We start from the raw sequence: 7,107 nt of genomic DNA, 5'->3' as shown, positions 1-7,107 counted from the left end.
AGAGAGAGGAGGGGGGGGAGAGAGAGAGAGAGAGAGAGAGAGAGAGAGAGAGAGAGAGAGAGAAAGAGAGAGAGAGAGAGGGCGGGATACGTATATGGAGACCGAGGGAAAGGACAGAGAGACAGAGAGAGTCAGACACAGAGTGAGACAGACAGAGCGACAGACAAAGAGACAGAGTGAAAATGAAAAAAAAGAGAGATCGGGACGACGGTAGAAGAAGCCACATAGAAGAGAAATAAAATAAAATAAAAATAAATAAAAAGAAGAAAAAGGAGGAAAAAAATACTTCCAATCCTTAAAGCGTTTCAAAGTAATGCACCGAGTCCCCCCCACCCCCAGAAAAAAAAAATAAATAACGCCAAAGTTTGTTACACGAACTTAAAAAAAAAAAAAAAAAAAAACATACATACACGCTCCTTCGTTTGAGTCCAACCCTCGCCTCCTGTTTATCATCCGTGCCTCTTCTTCCGTCTTCGTAACACTCACCTGCGAAAGAGAAAAGGGAAAATAAAGGTTAATAATTATCTCAGGAGCAATATTTGCATAATGATACTTGAATTAATACATGATCATCTAAATGATTACATGCCTGAATTATGAGAGTAATTATGATGAGCGATAAATTATGATAACATATAATTACAATAAATAAATAAAACATAACCCATATTATGAAAAATGAATATATGAGAATTATGATAAACACTAACACGCAAATGATAATTCCATTAACATATAAATCACAATGAAAATGATACTTACATGATGACTATGATAAATAATTAAATCATAAGAATCCCTAGCAGGCAAACGACTACTTTCAAAAATTATATCAAAAGGTCATTACAGGTCAGTTATACGCAGCTGCCGTGTCTTGATAGCATTAAAAAAACGTACAAATAAAGAAGTAAAGAAAATAAAACTGAAGACATTACATCACTAGATAACTAGATAGATCGAAAATATATACGTAGGTACGATTAATAAAACTTCATATAATTTTTATGACAACTTCTCTTCTCACAAACGAATTCGCATAATTTCTCGTATACATGTACACACATAATCACAACCACACGTACATATCCTCACAAAAAAACAGACACGAGAAATTGCACACACACACCCCATTCCAACCCCCCCCCTCCCTCATACATAGAGTTCACCCCCCCCCACAAACCCATGATCCCCACCTTTCCCACCCCCCCAACACAAACCCTTTCTCTCACCCACCTCCCACCCTTCCCCACCTCAAAATCCCCCAACCTCGCCTACCACCTCCCCCACACACCCTCTCCACTATTCCACCTACCCACCTATCCCCCATCCCCCATCCTCTCGTTCCCTCTCTCTCTCTACATCCCTCTCTTTCTCTCTCCCTCTACCCCCTCTCTCTCTCACTCTCCCCTCTCTCTTACTCTCTCCCCCCTTCTCTCCCCTGTCTTCACTCTCTCTCCCCTCTCTCTCACTCCCTCTCCCTCTCTCTCCTCTCCTCTCTTCCTCTCTCTCTCTCTCTCTCTCTCTCTCTCTCTCTCTCTCTTTTCTCTCTCTCAATCTCTTTCTCAATCTCTTTCTCAATCTCTTTCTCAATCTCTTTCTCACTCTCTTTCTCACTCTCTCTCTCACTCTCTCTCTCACTCCCTCACTCTCTCTCTCACTCCCTCACTCTCTCTCTCCCCCCACTCTCACTCTCTCACTCTCTCTCCTCTTTCCCTCACTCTCTCCCCCTCTCTCAGGTACTTGCAAAACGCACGGTCTGCTTGCGTGTATTTATTAGCAGAAGTTTCTTGGCAGCGTAGCGTAGACGGAGGTTGAAGTGGCCGGCTTGTGCAGAGGCGGGGACCCGGGCAGCAAAGCCCCAGGAAGGCGAGGGGGGGGGGGCTGGCGGGTGGCCCCCGGGAGGAGGCAGCGTCCGAGCAGGATCGGGACTCGATGCAGAGTGATTGCACGGGCAACGGTAATGGGCAAAGGTCATGAGATGTGGGCGTGGCTTAGGTCAGTAAGGCGGCGATGCCATGGGTACACTGCCCTAATTGGTCACCCCTGCTAGCTGGAGGGCGTGACATTGAAGGCTTCTGACCTTTCAGACCCTCTCTCTCTCACTCTCACCCTCTCTCTCTCACTCTCTCCCTCTCTCTCTCACTCTCTCCCTCTCTCTCATTCTCTCTCCCTCTTTCTTATTCTCTCTCTCCCTCTCTCTTTCTCTCTCACTCTATCCCTGTCTCTCTCTCAATCTCTCCCTGTCTGTCTCTCTCTCTCCCGTCTCTCTCTCTCTCACTCTCCTCCTCTCTCTCTCACTCTCTCCCCCCCTCTCCCTCTCGCTCTCCCCCGCTCTCTCACTCTCACTCTCCCCCCTTTCACTCTCCCCCCCCCTCTCTCTCTCACCCCCTCCCCTTGTATCGTTAGTTTGTACAAACTAATAATATTCTGTTATTTTCTATTACATTCTTTTTTTTTTTTTTTTTTTTTTAAGCGCATGGAAGGCTTTATATGTAAATATAGACTCGAATGGTATATTTCAGAACTGTATATTACATGTGTTAGCCCCATTTTTCTTGTCATCTGTGATGCTGGTGATGTTCAAAAGTATATGGAGCAGCATATTATTAATGGATATATTCTATTTTAAATTTGAGAAGACAGACAATACTTCACGCGCACCTGATGAGGCAATGTTGTAAATTCAATTTTACTTTGTAATTTGAGTTAATGTTTTTGACATATTCTATTTCATGGAAAATCATATGATTGATATTGATTACTATGTGGTTTGCTCTCTCTCTCTCTCTCTCTCTCTCTCTCTCCCCTCTCTCTCTCTCTCCCTCCCCTCTCTCTCTCTCTCTCCCCTCTCTCTCTCTCTCCCTCCCCCCTCTCTCTCTCTCCCTCCCCCCTCTCTCTCTCTCTCGCCCTCCATCCCTCCCACTCTCCCTCTTCCTACCCCTCTCCCTCCCACTCTCCCTCCCTCCCTCCCACTCTCCCTGCCTCCCTCCCCCTCTCCCCACACCTAACCCCTCCTCCGCAAATACATCTCCCTCGACGCGAGAACGGAGGTGCGACTGGCAGGGCGGACGGAGCGAGAAACGGACGTGAACGACAACTGAATTTAGTGCGCAGTCCCCTTGGGAGACAGGAGGGGGTAGGAGGGAGGAGGGAGGGAACGAAGGAGGGAGGAAGGATGGAAGGCAGAGGGTGGAGGGAAGGAGGGAAGGAGGGATGGAAGGAGGGAAGGATGGATGGAAGGATGGAGGGATGGAAGGAGGGAGGAGGGAAGGCGGGATGGTAGGCAGAGGGAAGAAGAAAGGAAGGTTGAAAGGAGGAAGAGGGAAGGAGGGGAGGGAAGGGAAAAGGAGGAGGAGGAGGAGAGGAGGAGGAGGAAGAGGAGGAGGAGGAGGAAGAAGTAGAGGGGAAGTATCAGAGAGAGTATGAAGTCATGAAGGAGCCGAAGAAGGAGAGCGAGAAAGGAAGAGAAAAGCCACATAAAGGCGCACAGAGAACGTAGCTCAACAAATGAACGATCCTCACTGTAAAATGTCTCCCCACCTCCTCCCCCTCCCCCTCCCCCCTTCCCTACCCCTCTTAACCCCACCCCTTCCTACCACACACTCTCCTTTCCGTCCTCAACCCCCACCCCTTCCTACCACCCCCACTCCCCCTTCCCCTCTTAACCCCACCCCCCTCCTCCCACAACCATCCACCCCCCCCCCCATCCTTCTCCCCCCAACCTTCCACACGAACCAATATCCCGCTTTCTTACCGGCTTACTTTGCAGGAGGGGTATTATCCCTCACCCTCTAACCCCCACTAACCCCAACCCCCCACTAACCCCCATCCTCTCCTCCCACGCTCTGGGTCCCGAGAAGTGCGGGCAACGGGATTTATACACGGGAATTACAAAGGATTTTACACACGGGATTACATAACGGCCTGTAGTGGATTAGTTTGAATCATTCCTTTGGTTGGGGTAAAGGTGGGGTGAGGGGGGGGGGGGGAACGGAGAGAGGGAATAGGAGAATAGTGGGGAGAGGGAAGGAGAGGGGATAACATGGAGAGAGAGAGAGAGAGGGAGAGGAGATAAGAGAGGAGAGGCAGAGGGGGTGAAGAGAATAGTCAGAGAGGGGGAAAGAGAGAGAGAGAGAAAGATGGAGAGTGAAGAGAGAGGAGAAAGGGAGAGGGCGAAAGGGGAAGCGGGCGAGACACCAGGTAGGAGGAAATACGAAAAAATATACAGAATTAGACGTGAATTAATCTGACTCCCCCCCCCCCTCACCCCACCCCCGAGTTTTGACCTCATTCGGAGATTACCTATGGCGGAGAATGATTACCTTCCGTCGGCGAATTACGTCTTGAGATATGTAAAGCCTAATCTTCAATGTCTGAATTAATTTTCCCTTTTCGTGTTTTTGCTTGTTTGTTTTGTTTTATTGCCTGACCATTCATTTGCGTCTCTCTCTCTCGCTCTCGCTCTTTCTCCCTTTCTCTTTCCCTCTCTCTTTCTCCCTTTCTCTTTCCCTCTCTCTCCCTTTCTTTTTCCCTCTCTCCCTTTCCTTTTCCCCCTCTCTCAACCCTTTTTCTTTCCCTCTCTCAACCCTTTCTCTTTCCTTTTCTCTCTCTTTCTCTTTCCTTCTCCCTCCCTTTCTTTCCCCCCCTCTCTCTTTCTCTCTCTCTCTCTCTCTCTCTCTCTCTCTCTCTCTCTTTCCCCCCTCGCTCTCTCTTTCCCCCCTCGCTCTCTCTTTCCCTTTTCCCCTCGCTCTCTTTCCCTTTTCCCCTCGCTCTCTCTTTCCCCTTTCCCCTCGCTCTCTCTTCCCCCTTTCCCCTCGCTCTCTCTTCTCCCTTTCCCCTCGCTCGCTCTCTCTTTCCCCTTGCTCTCTCTCTCCCTTTTCCCCTAGCTCTTTTTCTCTCTCTCTCTCTCTCTCCCTTTCCCCGCTTTCCCCCTCTACAAGGTATGCCACCCGTGCTATTCAATATATTCTGAGCCTCATCACCTTTATTCATTGCATTTTTTTCGATAATTTTATTAATAAACTATTTTCAAAGAAAATGCACACATACACACACAAATAAATAAATAAATAAAATATCGCAAAACTTGTTGGGGTCCAGGAAGGGGGCGGAGCTAATGACGTCACCACGTTTAGCCAATGAGAGTGTGCCTTGAGATATCAGATATAGCTAGATACATAATCATTTGTAAAACTTACAAGTTATTGTTATAATTATCAGACGCAAAACCAATGTTTCCCTTCTTTTATTTATGATAACTTAGACTTCCTTACCATTAGCAGCCGTCAAAATACTCTTGGGAAAAAGTAATTTTCATTTTGAGGATCATCAATAGGTAAATGGAAATGGAGCTACCTGGTTATATGTTCCCTGATTATATATGATTTAGAGAAAGTTAAATTAATCATGCGGGTGGCATCTTCTCTCTCCCTCTTTTCTTCTTTCCGTCCCTTCCACTTCCTCCTTCCCTCTCCGTCTCCATCACTTTCCCTAATTCACCCTCTCATCTCTTCCCTTCTTCTCCTTCTCCCTCTCCTCCTCCCTCAATCTATTCTTCCCCCTCTACTCCCCCTTCTACCTCTCTCTCCATCCCCTTTCCTCTTCCCTCTATCCCCCTTCCCTTCCTTCCGGTCTCTTTCATCCATCTTCCCGGTCATCCATCCATCCCACATTCCTCTCCAAATCCACCCAAACACCACCAACCCTCCCTCCCTCCCTTCCATCCTCCCTCCCTTCCATCCTCCCTCCTTCTCACCCTCCCTCCCTCTCACCGTCCCATGCTCCCTCCCTCCCTCCCTCTCAGCCTCCCATCCTCCCCCCCCACCTTCCTCCCCAAACCCACTCATCCCCCCCTCCCTCCCATCTTCCCTCCCTTGCACCCTCCCTCCCTCCCTGCACAATACCAGTCATCCGAAAGGCTATAATTAACAGAAAACGAGGGAAGTCAAAGGGGGACTATAAATTAATACCTTCAGTTGTAATTGGGGGATTCATTTCTTAGGGGGGGGGGTGAAAAAGGAAGTAAGAAAGATAGAGGGAGAAGAAGGGGAAGAGGTAGAAGAGGAACAGGGGGAGAAAGAGGGGTAGGCGAGATAGAAGAGAAGGAAGAGGAGAAGGAGGAGGAGAAGGAGGAGGAGGAGGAGGAGGAGGAGGAGGAGGAAGACAGAGAGAAAACAGAAGAAAAAAGAGCAAGAGAGAAGAAAAGATAGAGATTCTGTTCAAGCGAGAAAAGGCTTTAAGTGGAAGAGAATGATCTGGCAGATGAACAAAACAGGAAATGAAAAGATGATGTAAAAGGATGTGATATATATATATATATATTTTTTTTTTTTTTTTGTAAGGTCATAGGTCAACTGATCACCCTCACGATAAAATGATACTCAAGAGACAGAGAAAGAATCGATGTATGGACGGATGGATGGTTGGTTAGACGGATGGATGGTTGGTTAGACGGATGGGTGGTTGTTTAGACGGATGGAGGTGGTAGACGATGGATGGTGGTTAAGACGGATGGATGGTGTAGACGGAGGAGGTTGGTTAGACGGATGGAGGTGGTAGACGGATGGATGGTTGGTTAGACGGATGGATGGTTGTTAGACGGATGGATGGTTGGTTAGATCAATGGTTGGATGGACGGTTGGTTGGTTAGATGGATGGTGGATTTAGGTGTTGTAGGATGGTAGAGGAAGGTGGTGGTGGAGAGAGAGAGAGAGAGAAGAGAGAGAGAGAGAGAGAGAGAGAGAGAGAGAGAGAGAAGAGAGAGAGAGAGAGAGCAGAGAGAAGAGAGAGCAGAGAGAGAGAGAGAGCAAGAGAAGAGAGCAAGAGAAAGAGAGCAGAGAAGAGAGAGAGGAAGAGAGAAGAGAGAGAGAGAGAGAGAGAGAGAGAGAGAGAGAGAGAGAGAGAGAGAGAGAGAGAGAGAGAGAGAGAGAGAGACGTGCATATTGTAAATTAGTGGACAACTAACCCCGTCTCTAATATACTACGTATTGTGCAAGTTATTTCCTTTTGTTGCAAGAGCTGCAACATGTAATTTCCATATCAACAACACAATATCATTTACATGACTGCAGTATCATTTTCTTACGCAATGCATTCTTCAGGTTTGCA

This window comes from Penaeus monodon, chromosome 39 (genome assembly GCF_015228065.2).
Source record: "Penaeus monodon isolate SGIC_2016 chromosome 39, NSTDA_Pmon_1, whole genome shotgun sequence".
NCBI classification, from domain to species: domain Eukaryota; kingdom Metazoa; phylum Arthropoda; class Malacostraca; order Decapoda; family Penaeidae; genus Penaeus; species Penaeus monodon.
The sequence above is the reverse complement of the archived record's forward strand: the minus strand, read 5'-3'. Positions refer to the sequence as shown.